At 40.2% G+C, this 14,197-nt stretch overlaps 1 protein-coding gene across 6 annotated transcripts in view; it reads left to right on the top strand.

Annotated features, from left to right (window-relative positions):
• Positions 1-10,491: 10,491 nt before the first annotated feature.
• MS3_00003213 (uncharacterized protein) overlaps positions 10,492-14,197 on the top strand; it is a 31,561-nt gene continuing 27,855 nt past the window's right edge. For all 6 annotated transcript variants that reach the window (XM_051210942.1, XM_051210941.1, XM_051210944.1 and 3 more), the window contains exon 1: positions 10,492-10,604. The gene's annotated coding sequence lies outside the window, so the exon portion shown is untranslated. The remainder of the gene's footprint in view (positions 10,605-14,197) is intronic.

The following is a 14,197-nucleotide window of genomic DNA, read 5'->3' as shown; positions in this document are numbered from 1 at the left end:
AGGAAACTCACACTCAACATTTAGCACTGTGAAAAGACCAGTGATGATAAATGCAGGGATGATTGGTAGAAATGGCATGGCACGCTCATGCAGGCGTGATTACCCTATGTAACCTATTGATTTTTGTATTGAATATATTACTCTCTACCCAGCCCAAAATGTATTCTTCAGAAGTGTTAAACGTCGTGTTATTTACTGTCACGTAGGACGAGTCAGTATAGACCACAATCTGACTTCCAAGTAAGATCTTATGGGTTGGATAGTCACATCATAACGAATCTACAGTTTTGGGTTTATCATTATTATAGTAGCAAAGATAAATGTACTAATATCGAACTACACCACAATTATTCGGGAATTTTTCCCGAGTTTTCTACGATTTCCCTTAAGTTATCGATTAATCTAATGAGTGTAAGTCTTCTGCATTTGTGAGCTGTGTCTTCTCTCGTTTGTTGAAAATCTTCAAAGCCACTTTCAAATTCTGTCAAACTGAAGAACCTTTGGTAAGGCAGTTGCTATCGAAAAATAGCGCCCAGTTCTATGGAAGCCATATTGGAACTACTTTGTCAAATCGTATTAACCACTGGTAGGAAACAGAGAAACAACTCAAACTTTTTATTTAGATACAGAATACAAGGAAACAAACAATGGTTGAATTGACTCATCAATAAGAATTCTATAAAGACTATCCAGAGGTACCAAATGCACTTAATAGGAGATCAAAGTAGCATGCAATTAGGCGGACCATTTCTTGCTATTCAGATACAGGATGCCTACCGTCACTTAAACCGTTCAAGGTCGTATATACTACAGTGGACTAGTTCTAAATAATAGCCCACTTAAAACGTATGCCACCAGAGCAACAGGGGAATAAATTTTCTCACATAAGAATCTGGATAACGCTAGTAAACACGCATATCCAAATGGAAAAGTCGTCGCGCTTTATTGAAGCTGTGTTGTGATGAACAACTGTTGGTTGAGAGTTAATTTAAATAAAGCTCACAGCTGTTCATATCAAGACGTAGTGTGATAAATGCATAACCAGCCTGTTAAAAACGTCAACTATCATGTATTACTTGGTACTTTTTGATAATGTTCTCCAGACAATCTAACAGCCTTCAGAAGACAAAACTATAAATCTTTCTGAAATATCAGGGGCATTAATTGGGGTGCTGCAAGAAAACATATGATTCATCTATATTATTTCGATGATGTATCTCGACGGCACTAAAAACGTGAAAGTAAAAGAAAAGGACCAGAAAATATTCATAAGAGATGAAGTGGAATCACTTATGATGGAACAATTAAGGTGTGGTCACTTAGATTCATTTCCTTTTACGAGATCAAGTTTTATGTGAGTGTATCTCGTCCTGGAAACAAACCGATAGTACGGCAGAGCATAGAACCGCATAAGTGCTGGGGGGCTCAAAAAAGCTGACTAGTTTAAGATTATGCAGGTCTCTAGAAAGTGGTAAGAAAAACAAAGTGTTTTGATGCACAAATGAATTCTTTCATGACAATTTCTATAACCTTTTTCATTAATGTTATAATCATAAAGTCGTGAGTGGACCCCATATTAAAATAACTATCCAGTTAAGTTGTAGTAGGATGTTTTAGCAAAAAGTGAGGTTACAAGGTTACAAACATGAGTAAAAGAGGATGCTTGTCATAGTAAACTAGTATGGATACCACCAATTAGTTGCATACCACTAGATCTCAAGGAGCCATGAGAAAACAAAGTTTTCTACCGTACAGTCATGTGATAATTAGGTTATCTCTACGCCACAATGTTTTCTTGTCAGAAACGCCACCTAACTTATATTGTGATGTTGGTCTATCCCTTACGCTTGTGGTCCGTCTTGATATTGCTGTGATCTATATTGCACACCTTGTTGGACCAGTTTGTCTCTGTCAGCTCCATGTTACAGGCGAATAGGAGCTAAAGCTACCGTATTATGGGTTAGATGTCAATTTAGTATAACACACTGATATGAAGCTAATTGATAGTATAAATTGTAAGCTAAATGTCAAATGGTATGTAGTTTGGAGATGGTGAAGATAAACAAGTAGGCAAGTAAGAAAAGCAATTTACTTGACGTATGACAGTAGCTCATAAGACGGACGAAGACCTACGGTGTGCGGAATGTAGAAATATAATTATTTAGTCACTAATTATACACTAAAAGCATAAATAACAGTGGGTAACACGTTTTCTGCGGTTACCGCTTCTCCGATATTTATTCTGTTAACATGCGGAATATTTTAATTCAGTAGGTCTACACCTTGATTAATGCTTTGACATTATTACCTAGAAAGTTGCTAAGAATGTTCTGCAGTTACTGTATGCAATATTTTAATAGTTACTAGTCCCTATGCATTGCCTTGTAGCATCAATCTAAACTGTACGTCTTCATCAACGATAACGAACGGAAACAGATTTTAGTCATCTCACCAAGTGACTGTTAAACAAGCCATTCTTTGTCTACAGGGATGATGACATATTCTGTGTCGCACAAATCCAGACGATAGTTGTTTTCGTTAAATCAATCGTGTTCTCGTGATAAAAGCAAGTCACTACAGTATGATGGGGTTCTATTTTCGGTTTCATTTCAGGAAGAATGGGAGGTCAGCTTTCTGTGCCAGTCATTGCAATGTTGGTTTCCCACGTGATCCAACTTTCTTTTGAAATCCTTGACAGATGGAGCTTCAATCACGTGTTGAGGTAGTGAGCTTCGTTCGTTGATGATCTGACTGTAAAGTCGATAATCAGCTGACAAGTAATTTGTTATAAACTTGTGAACTCTTCCAAAGTATCCCCGTAAATTCTCTGTTTTGTATGATAAGAGAAATGAGGGCATCTCATATGCAAAAATACCACTAAGTTACTCAAAAACATTGATTAATTCAACTCTGGTTCTTCTGTATGACAATGAAAATAGATTTAGGCTGACCAGTCGAGCACCATACCGGAGCATAGCTGACCCGAGAACCAACTTATCAGTGATTATCCGGACCGTTTCCATTAGTGTACTGCATATGTTTAGGTGGAAGTTTGCCGTTTATATGCAAGACTCCAGTTTGAGACTGACGAATGCTCTATACAAAGTCAAAAACGCTTTACCATCGACGTAGCTATAAGCACTACGCATAGACCATAGGGTTTTAAAAACTTTGGCAGCTATTGCATGGCAGTGTGCGGTGACTCCTGGGACACTGTGTCTGGACAACAGGGAGATCAATGTTACACACCTTGTATGTATTTATAGAATTATGGTCTAGCTCGTCATTAGTACTGCTCTAATAGTAGACGTAATCCTTAAATTAGAGACTTTTCATCATATGACTACCTAATTTATAATATCTTACGTCTACACTGACCCGTCCTATCGTAGAAATCACCTATATATGATGGAAAACACATTCCGACTGGAGACCGAACAATATATTTTTGGAATAAAAGAGAGAAGTCACACAAGAATGGTCACGCCTGCAAGGCTGAGCCATGCCATCCGATGAGTTGAAGAAATGTCCCCGCATTTGACATTATTGACCTTCGCTTAGTGTTACATGTCTATTTTCCTAGTTATCTCATGTTCAGCTTTGGAGATTATGGCTAGAAACAATGCTACTATATATACACATATAGTTGATCAACCAGAATCACAATGCAGTTGGGAGCACTAATCGGCAGCTGTTGAGTTCTAGGCCATTAAGATCATTTCTGTAGGTCAATTTGAAGCTTTACATTACCACCTTCATTGTTTGTCCCTCTCTATATCTTGACACCATCAGCATAAATTAAACCGATGATACTAGGGGACTGAGGTCATTTACATACAGGAAGAACACTGATTGCGAAACCGTGCACTGAGAGACTCAACTAAGCATAGCCTTCCAGTCAGACGGCTTGAAGTTCACCCGTACTTTTCGTGGACGCCCAACTAGGAAAACCCCTATCCACATGAATAAGCTGCCTTCAATCCAGATATCGCCTGACTTAAATAACACCCAGCTGTGAGAAAATTTATCAAAAGCCTTACCGAAGTCAATGCAAGCTACATCTATAGGCGACCCTTAAACTTTAAGAGACATGAATAACACGGCTCAGGACCGTTTGCAATGGAGCAGATGCATCCATTCTGTCTTCACCCAATGCCTAAGATTCTAAATTCCCCATAAATTTTGTTTTTAATCAGTAAATTTATATTTTTCCGAGTTGTATCTTTGATGCCGCATCTTTCCTATTATTACTGACACTGGTAATACCACCACTATTCTTGGATTTGCCCTCACAATTTCAGCTTCCTGTGCTATTGGGGTATGGCAAATTGAATCCATGTACATACGTCGTCACTGGAAGCATTTATCGCCAACTTTCAAGTTCTAGGCCATTCAGATAATTTCTGAAGGCCAATTTTAAGCTTTATACTATCACCTTCCAAATTTATCCATCTCCATATATTAACACTATCCATAGAATATTTCCACTAACCATGATTGGAATCAACGAAACGAAAGCCAAACGACTTTGACCAATTAATATTTGTTTAGAACTGTAGAATCCAAACTACGGTTTGACTGCTGAATAGCCTTCCAGGTACGTTAGACACGCGCTTCTGCCTATCAAAATCAAAACAAGTAATCGAGTAAATAGCGGTTCTGTAATTCATCATTAAATTAAATGTGAATCGTTACCTAAACAAATATTACCACCCGGCTATTCAACCAATAATTGTTCAATCAATCAAATCTAAATTACAATAAATAAAGAAGCTGATAAAAGATGCGGGAAAATTACCAGTCACAACAAATGAACGCTATTCTATCCTAACTGGATAGAACACACACAAAAGGAGGAGCAAATCAATATGACTGCCGCCAAGAACAAGTGTCAAGTAAAACAACACAGATGCAGTTCGGGAAGAAACACACAAGCTTAGTGAAGGCGTAATAAAAATAAAAACTGTAATAAAATACAAATATTAACAATTTAAATGTAATAAAAAAACTAATAATGTACAACTAAGGGGATCAATAGGAACAAAGTGCAAATACATACATGGAGGAATTCTCACACACAAAAACATTCAAAACGGATCTTACACCGGCCCCCAAAATCCCTCCACACCACACAAGCTACCTTGATGCCTATGGTCATGATTCATTATGTAACATATTACAATATAGAAACGAGTAGGACTTACAGCAGTACGCCTACTAGACCTAACTACATTAACAATAACAACAACTAATCCGAAGCTTCAAGGACATATGCTTTACCTGATCACTTAAAGTCTGATCTCAGGTGATCAACAATAACAGTCGGCGTATTGAGCTAATCATCCTTCCCCAAACTCCAACCCTGTGGCTGGATGAGTCTGCCTCGCTGACAATTCAATATTTATCTTCTGCTGATTCGACTGTTGCACAAACCTCCTCAACTCAGAAACTGTACCCACGAAGCTTGACCCACTGTCGCTGTAAATCTCTGGAGGTTTCCTTCTTCTTCCAATAAGACGTAATAAGGCCATTATAAATGAATCAGTATTCAAACTATACATCAGTTCAATATGTACAGCCCGTGTTTGCAAACAAGTAAATACATATCCATATCTTTTTTCTAATGAATTTCCTATGTGTCCTTGTTCTTTATGACAATGTCTAATTATCACCTCCGTCACTAAGTGTCGACTGGGTAAAATTATTGGATGTCTAAAAGCATTTGGGAAATCCGAGTATCTTAGTCGACCTCCAACGCAGAGTAACCCATCAAGCATTTTCAGTGATAAACCTTTCAGATCATCATGACTAACTACTTTACCGTTGTTTTTAAATTCACTAAGTAATCCTGCATACACTTCTCTCTGAACCATCAATAAAATCTTACGCTTGGCGATGTTAAGCTCTTTGACCTTTAAATATCCTAGATGAACGTATCCTTCACGACTCGGTAAACGAAGTACCACCAGGTATTCTGTGAACCTTTCAAACCAGGTTAAAGCTCTGACTAATTTCAACCACTCGGAATAATGAGAGAATAGGTGACATGTTATACTTTATACTACTCAAGTTAACCACAGCAGTTTTTCTAAACTCAATATAGTCAGGAGTAGGTTTCGGACAATCAGTCACTGTTATACAAAATTCGCCATGCAGTAAAGTAGGACATTAGAACCAAGATTCAAGATCGGTCACTTTTTGTATACCTCTCGAGGTCCAATCAACTGGATTCTGTGATGACTTTACATGACTCCATTGTCCAACTTTCGTATACTGGTGTAAAATAGCAAAGCGGTTGACTATATAGGTGCTATATCGGTTTTCGGTACTCTTAATGTAGTATAACACTACCATGGAATCTGTATGGAAGTTCACATCGCAGAAAAATTTGGGCAGACCCCTCTAGAAGACTTAACTCGGCCTTACACTTAACACCACTGCCACCATCTCAAGCTTCGGTATATTGATTTGTTCGATAGGTGCTACACTAGACTCGCTGTACAACAAGATACGGTGTGGTGGTTTCTTCAAATAACTAACTCATGAGTAAGCAGCTGCTCTATAATCAATCTCTGGCGCATCACTGAACAAATCCAATTCTACCTTCGCGTCAGGTTCGTCGATTCTCTTCTTGATCCCTTGAGCCACAGTAACATGACCTAGCCGATGCACATAATTCACCCAATTTAGCCACGTGGACATGTATGGCTTATTGAGAGTCTGATCCCAGCCTATTTGGGATTTACATAATTTTCGCAAGAGAAGTTTGGTCGTAAGGCAGACTGGAGCAATTAGACCCAATGGATCGAGCCGAGGAGAAACAACAGATAGAATCCCTCTGCTTGTCAAAGGCCTTTCCGGCGCATCAAGGTAAAACTTAAATACATGTCTTTTGAAATCACATTCTACACCTAGAGTTCGATGAGCGGTATCGTAACTCGTTGACATTTCTACCAAAGATCCCTTTTTACATACATCAGGTAAGATAGTCCTTACTTTTTTCGAGTCGGTAATCCGTTTCTTCAAATTAAAATATCCTCTACGTAATAACTCAATTATCTACTTAACAAACGTCTTTGCCGGATCACAAGTACAAACGGATATCAAACGATCATCAACATTAAAATCGTTCTTGACAGCATCCACGATATAACCATCAGAGAATGATTGGGCTGTCTTGTTCATGGCAAAGTTCGGATAAAACGGCGAAGACGTGACACCATAAAGATGCGAGGTCACCTGCTTCAGTTCGGGCACCCGAGCAGTATCACAGCCCTCACACATATCGAATGAGATTTGTGTGGCGCATATGTATTTGGTGCCTCCTTGTACCAATATCTATGTGTTAAAATAAATAAATGAAATAAATGAGAGGTCACTTGAAATTCGGGTGGTTCCTCTAAAGTCTGTACTTTACTAGTATGGCTAACAACTCTCTTCCTAAATTCCGGGCATGATGGCTTATCATTTACGCCGTTGCTTGTCGAGTCGATGTGCAGCAGAGAGTGATGTCTCTTCTCACACCTATCCACGTTACAGCACCTTGTCATCTTACATTCATTAACCTTATGTCTTTGTCTAAGACAGATAAAGCAGATACCCTTGCTTTTTGCGCGAGACCATCGGTCTTGAACTGTAAGCGCTAAAAACTGTGGACATTTATAAATAGCGTGGTCATAGGAACACATACTGCATTTAGTTTTCTCTGTCGAACTATTCCCCTGCTCTGATTGCACGTGACAGTTCGTCTTTAAGTTATGTCCTTTTCTTGAACGATTCGCTAACCGTTCAAATCTACTACAAGCTACTCTCGCACGAGATGCGATAAACTGAGTGAGCTCTTCAAACGTCGGCTCTCTATCATATTCAGTCAATTTATCCACCCAGTCCGCCCACTGGGCTTGCATAGGTTAAGGCAAAAGTCTCACTATTCTTTCCAAGGTAACTAAATAATTTAGATCAGAAGTATAATTCATCTGTTCCAAGACCATAGCACAATTTTCCATTTTAATAGCCAAGTTCGATAGTTACTCTGCGTCAGTATAATCAAAATTTACAGCATTGAATAAGTCTTCTAGGGTTTCTCGAGCGATTACATGAGACTGTCCAAACAAACGTTGTAGGATTTCCCTTGCCCTCTTATAACCAGCAGATGCTTCCATCCGCAGCTCTTGTTCTTTTTATTTGAAACCGCAACTCACTATTTCGGAGGTTCCACTTTTATGGGACATTTCATCAATAACGGTAAATGGGATAGTGTTTCTAATGAATAGATCTACTCCTCCTCGTTTACGCTTCTTTAGGCTGTTACCAATGTGAAAATTTGAAATCGGAATTTCCTACCTTCTGCAGATTGAGTCAGCCACGCTTCTGTAACAGCGATTATGTACGGCTTGGAAGAGTCTGTCTGTAAACCCAGATTCAATAGGTTGTTGAGTAAACTACAGGTATTTTCGTAACAAATCTGAAGACGATTTAAGTGGCTTCGCCATCATTCACTGTCGGAGCCTCATCACCAGAAAAGTTATAATCCTAGTGTCCTTCTCGTCAGCACATAATCTTAGTTTTAATGATTTTTCAGCTTCTTGACTTTTTATAAGGTCCACAGTCGGCGGAACCTCCTGACTCTGCAGTGTTAGGTCCTTCTTATTGAGAGATTTATATACCACTCTTAGCAACATAGTTCGATTATATTTTAATTTTTGGCGTATAAAACTTCACATTTTTTATTTAACTCACCGAAAACAATAGAGAACGAAGCACGCCCGACCGACAATAACTTTACTGATGACAGTTTCATTTGCAATTCCACAGGACTTTCCGAAGTGAACCTAAGCGCTGACTTGTTGTTCCGGAAACTGCAGCACTTAAGATTAGACACTTTTCCTGGCCCGGACATGGTCCATTCCGCCATACTGAGGGAAGCAGCCTCAATCTTGGCAACTCCACTTAACGTGATGTTCTCGCACTCTCTAAGTCGAGGAAAAATACCGGAAAAATGGAAGTTGGCTCACATCACATCAATTTTCAAAGGAGGTCGACGCAGCTAAACTTCAAGTTACCGACCGGTGGCTCTTCTCTCAGTACCTTCAAAAATCATAGAGTCCCTGATATGCGATGGTATAAATGACTATTTACTGTCCTTAAATTTATTCTCACCCCAACAGCATGGTTTCAGGAAGGGTTACTCTTGTATTACCAACCTGCTGACTGCGGTGCACAGATGGTCAAGCATCCTCGATCGCAAGGAGAAGGTTGATATCGTTTACCTTGATTTCTCAAAAGCCTTTGATAGGGTTAACCATATATGTCTTATCAATAAGCTCAAACATTGGGTATCAGACCACCTCTAATCGATTGGCCTACTTCATACCTGAAAAATCGACATTTTAGGGTCAGGGTTAAGTTCGCTTTATCTCAGGCTATGGAATGTCCTGGTGGGGTCTCCCAGGGCTCAGTACTAGGACCTCTTCTCTTCTTGACTTACATAAATGATCTAACTCAACAGGTAACGTCAGACTTATTACGTTTTGCCGGTGATGTGAAACTTTGGAGAGAGATGCGCAATCAAGACAATATACAGGCACTTCAGGAAGATCTGACTCGACTTAAAATTGGGCAGACGACAACGGACTTACCTTTAACACTTCAAAGTGTAAAGTAGTCCATCTGCGACATGTCGCAGACTACAGTTATAACTTAGGTAACTCCTCTCTAGTAGTATCTCAAGTCGAAAACGATTTAGGTGTCTTGGTGCCCTACGATTTAAAGTCTTACGCTAACTGTAACAAAAATGCCTTACGAGCAAACCTTGCACTGATAACATTGAAGCGCATTTTTGGCCAGTTTGATGAAAGAAATTTCCATATAATCTTCAGTAGTTTTATCCGTCCCCATTTAGAGTACGGAAACATAGTATTTCCTCCCTCACTCCAAAATGATAAGGACACTCTGGAGCGTATCCAACGGCGAGCCACGAAATCAGTTCGAGGACTCAAATTTACACCTTATTAAGAACGCCTCGAATCACTTAACCTTTAGCCATTAGAGTATAGGCGTCTAAGAGGTGGTTTTCCAATGGCTTACAGTATCCTTAACACTTCTGGACATCCTCTCAAACACCCACTTAAGCCTAGTTCCAACACTAACCTAAGAGGTAACACCCGAAAACTGGAAACACGACATAGAAGAACGGACTGTAGACACAACTTCTACTCCTTAAGAGTTGTCAAATACTGGAATGCGCTGCTGGCCGAGCTAGTCCAAGCGACTTCCCATGAGTCCTTTAAGAGACAACTTGATCTATTCTTAAGGACTAAGAATAGTATCACACTATGATTTACTAATTTCTTTTCCCCTTTCATTGTTAATATACCTAGGTTCCTGTCTGGAGGATTTGGTGATCCCCTGCTACTAGACACTGAAGCCTGTTAAGCGAAAGCTTCTTCTATTCCGTCCACGACCATTTGAACCATTTAATAATTCCCGCCTCATTTTGGTTGGCTGGCAGGCTCAAGGTCGAAATCGCGAACGAGAGGAGTTTATCCGTGCCTTTAGTTCAAGTGTTTGTTTCTAAACTTTGAAACATACATGTTGCACACTTCGTATGTGTTTACAGTTTTTTTCGTCTTTCGTGATCGTTTATTCATGGGGGTTGTAATACTTGTCGCGATTATTGAGATGGGCTGTACACATTAATTCTGGTGATGGATTAGTCATCGTGTGGAAAGTCGTTCATAGCCATATCCCAAGTGCAGTGTTGGCATTGACATGCAACCTGGGATGCATCCTAGTTCTTGTCCTAAGGACATCTGACAGCGTCTCCTGTTTGCTCATAGTGCTATAGAGTCAGCAGGATATGGTCAAATACACGAGACTGTTTCAGTTTGGAAAAGACAGGAGACTTGATAGCCTGTGTTAGTCCTGGCAATAGTGGTCTCTCAGTTGATTCTACTTTCTTTTGAAAGAGTCGAGGAATGGTGCCTCAATCACGTGTTGAGGTAATGAATTCCACTCGTTGATGATTCGATGGGAAAGTCGATAGTCAGCTGACGAGTAATTTGTCCTGGGCTTTTGAACTTTTTTGGAGTATCCTCGTAAATTCTCTGTTTTGGAAGACAAAAAAATGAGAGCATATTAGGTGCGGACTCATCACTAAGCAATTTGAAAACTAATCAAGTCGCTTCTAGTTTTACGATATGGCAATGGTAATAGGTTTAGCTTGGTCAGTCGAGCATCATACGGAAGCTTCGCTATTCCGGGAATCAGCTTAGTTGCTGTTCTCTGAACCTTTTCCAAAAGCTCACTGTCTTTTTTAAGCAGAGGCTAGCCGCTTGTGTGCTGTACTCAAGTTTAGGACGTACGAATACTGTATACAAAGTCAAAAACGTTGTAGCGTCGATATGACTAAAAGCCCTACGTATTGACCATAAGGTTCTAAAACCTTCGGCGGCTATTGCACGGCAGTGTGCAGTAGTCTTTAAGTTTTGGCTAACGATGACTCCTAAGTCATTATGTGTCTGAACGATAGGTACCTCAGTGTTATTCATCGTGTATTTATCTGTGCCTTGATGACCGATATGCATCACAACACACTTGAAAGTATTTATCGGCAACTGCCTGGTTTGAGACTAACCAGGTAATTTCTTCAGGTCATTTTGGAGTTCTAAGCTGTCACCCTTACATCGTATCGTTCTCCATATGTTGACATCGTCAGCATATAGCAAGACCGATGATGATAGGAGACGAGGAAGGTCATTTACATACAAGAGAAATAGCACGCCCCAAAACTGTACCCTGGGGCACTCCACTAAGCACAATTTCCCAGCTAGATAACTTTGAGTTGACCCGTACTCTTTGTTGGCACCCAACTAGGAGGTCTTTTATCCACACCAATAGATTGCCTCTAATTCCGAAGTTTCTTAGCTCATAAAACAGCCGGTTGTGCGGAACTTTGTCGAAAGCTTTGCTGAAATCAATGTAAGCTACGTCTACAGGTAACTTTTGGTCCTTAAGAGCGCACCAGCTTTCACGAGCCACTAATAAGTTAGTGAGACAAGAGTAACCTATTCTGAAACCGTGCTGCTTCTCCGAAAGGATCCGGTTTTCATCGAGGTACTTAAACAGCTCCTTCCGAATAATCTTTTCTAAGATTTTAACAACCACACCAGTTAGGCTAACGGGTCGGTAATTCTCAGGTTTATGTTTCGTACCTGTTTTGAAGACAGGACTTACTATAGCGTTCTTCCAGTCTTTTGGTAAACGACCTTGCGTTACGAATAGATAAAAACATATACTTAAAGGATTCGCAACGAAGCTAAATAATTCCTTCAGTAGCCTAGGATGTGATTCCTCTGGCCCCGTGGATTTATCTGTGTCAAGCTTATTTAGCAGACCAAAGACATCGAGTTCTTTAATGGTCACGCTATCCAGTGTATGTGTGGGGGGATCTGTATGCACTGACGGGAAGGGTGCTTATATGGTATATACATTGCTAAAGTAGTTCGAGAGCACTTGAGCCTTACCAAAGTCGTCCTCCACTTATGATGAGGCAGTACTGTCTCCCCCCAGTACAGGAATATTTCCTCTTCTTTTTGTCCTTTGGTTTATATAGGAATACAAGCTTTTAGGACATTCTGTGGATTCCTTAAAAAGTTTTCTTCGTACAACTTTCTAGACTTACAGAGGGTCGAGGCACAGGTATTCCGAGCTTTTAGATACTGAGATTTTGTCTCATCAGTCCTCAGTAACCCAAATCTATCCCACATTTTTCTTCTCTTAAGAAGAAGGATGCGGACCTCCCCACCGAACCATGGTGGAGAGTTTCTCGACCACCTTGGTATGGTCCTAGGGATGTGGGGGGTGGGTGGTAACTTTTAAGTATAAATTTCGAAATGCGCCTCAAGCCATTTCAATTGAGGACTCTGAGTTTATTGTCCAGTCTACTGACGATGCTGAGTGCATGATATCTGGTATGCTTGCTTTCCAGACATTAGGTCTGGATTAAGCTAACACGTGCTCGTGATTGACAGTTATATGGAAGTCGAAAGTTGAAACTGAGTGATCACTTTTACTTATGGGTGGCATGTAATGGAGGTTCGCAACATCATCCTCATAGTGAGTCAATATAAGATCTAGTAAGGATGATTCAGTGTCTGGGTCATACCTAGTCGCTTCTTTCACATGTTGCACTAGGGCAAATGTGATAACCGCATCAACTAGTCCCTACTCGAGGGAATTTTCTGACGACTCAGTTCTTATATTTTCCCAGTCTACCATAGGTGCATTAAAGTCCCCTAGGATTAGATATCGACCACTTTGTGACCAAGTATTTGGACTGCTTAGCAGGACCTCATTTACCTCACAGCTTGGACTGCGATAGACCAAACCGATCAGCAGCTCTTGTCCCTTCAGTCAGTCAGTAACAACGTAGAACTTCGTACGTACGTACATCAGTTCGAGTTGCCACACCACATTAGCACAGAGATGCAGTTGTCGATTCAAATCCCATAGTGGTAGAGGTAATAAGAGTATAAGCAGTAATCGGGAAGATTAGGGTTTGGAGATGTTATTTAAAGAGTATAATCCAGTGAAATAAATTTGGAAAGAGGAAAAAAGGGACATGAAGAATTCAGAAGATTAGAATTTGGGAGAACACAGAGAGTGGATGCACCTGCGCCATTGCAAACGATTTTGAGCCATGTCATTCAGGGTCTCTAACCATCGGTTGCTATCATCTCGCGGTCCCCAACCAGGTAGTCTACACCTACCAACATAACTCAGTCCACTTGTCAGTGACTTCATGGACTTGTGCCATGTTTTGGTTTGGCCACCCCTAGCTTTCTTCCAACCTACTCCTATACCACTAAACATCGCTCGTCGAGGTAGTCGGTCGTTGGGCATACGTAACACGTGTCCCAGCCATCTCAACTGATGAAGTTTCACTACTTCATCAATTGATTTGCCATCCTTACCTAGTACCCGTTTCCTAACAACTGTGTTACTTACTCGATGGTACCAAGATATACGAGCAATGTTTCGAAGACACCTTGTCCCTTGCATTTCAAGCGGTAACTAACTAATTAAAACGTCCCACTCATGGGATACACTGTCGATAATGGCAAATGGGATAGCATTCCTAATGAATAGAGCTACTCCCCCCTCCTTTACGCTTTTGTATTCTGTCGGCCCTTACTAA

The sequence above is a fragment of the Schistosoma haematobium genome, chromosome ZW, assembly GCF_000699445.3.
Source record: "Schistosoma haematobium chromosome ZW, whole genome shotgun sequence".
Lineage (NCBI taxonomy): Eukaryota > Metazoa > Platyhelminthes > Trematoda > Strigeidida > Schistosomatidae > Schistosoma > Schistosoma haematobium.
Note: the sequence above shows the minus strand (reverse complement) of the source record. Positions and strands in the feature narration are given on the sequence as shown.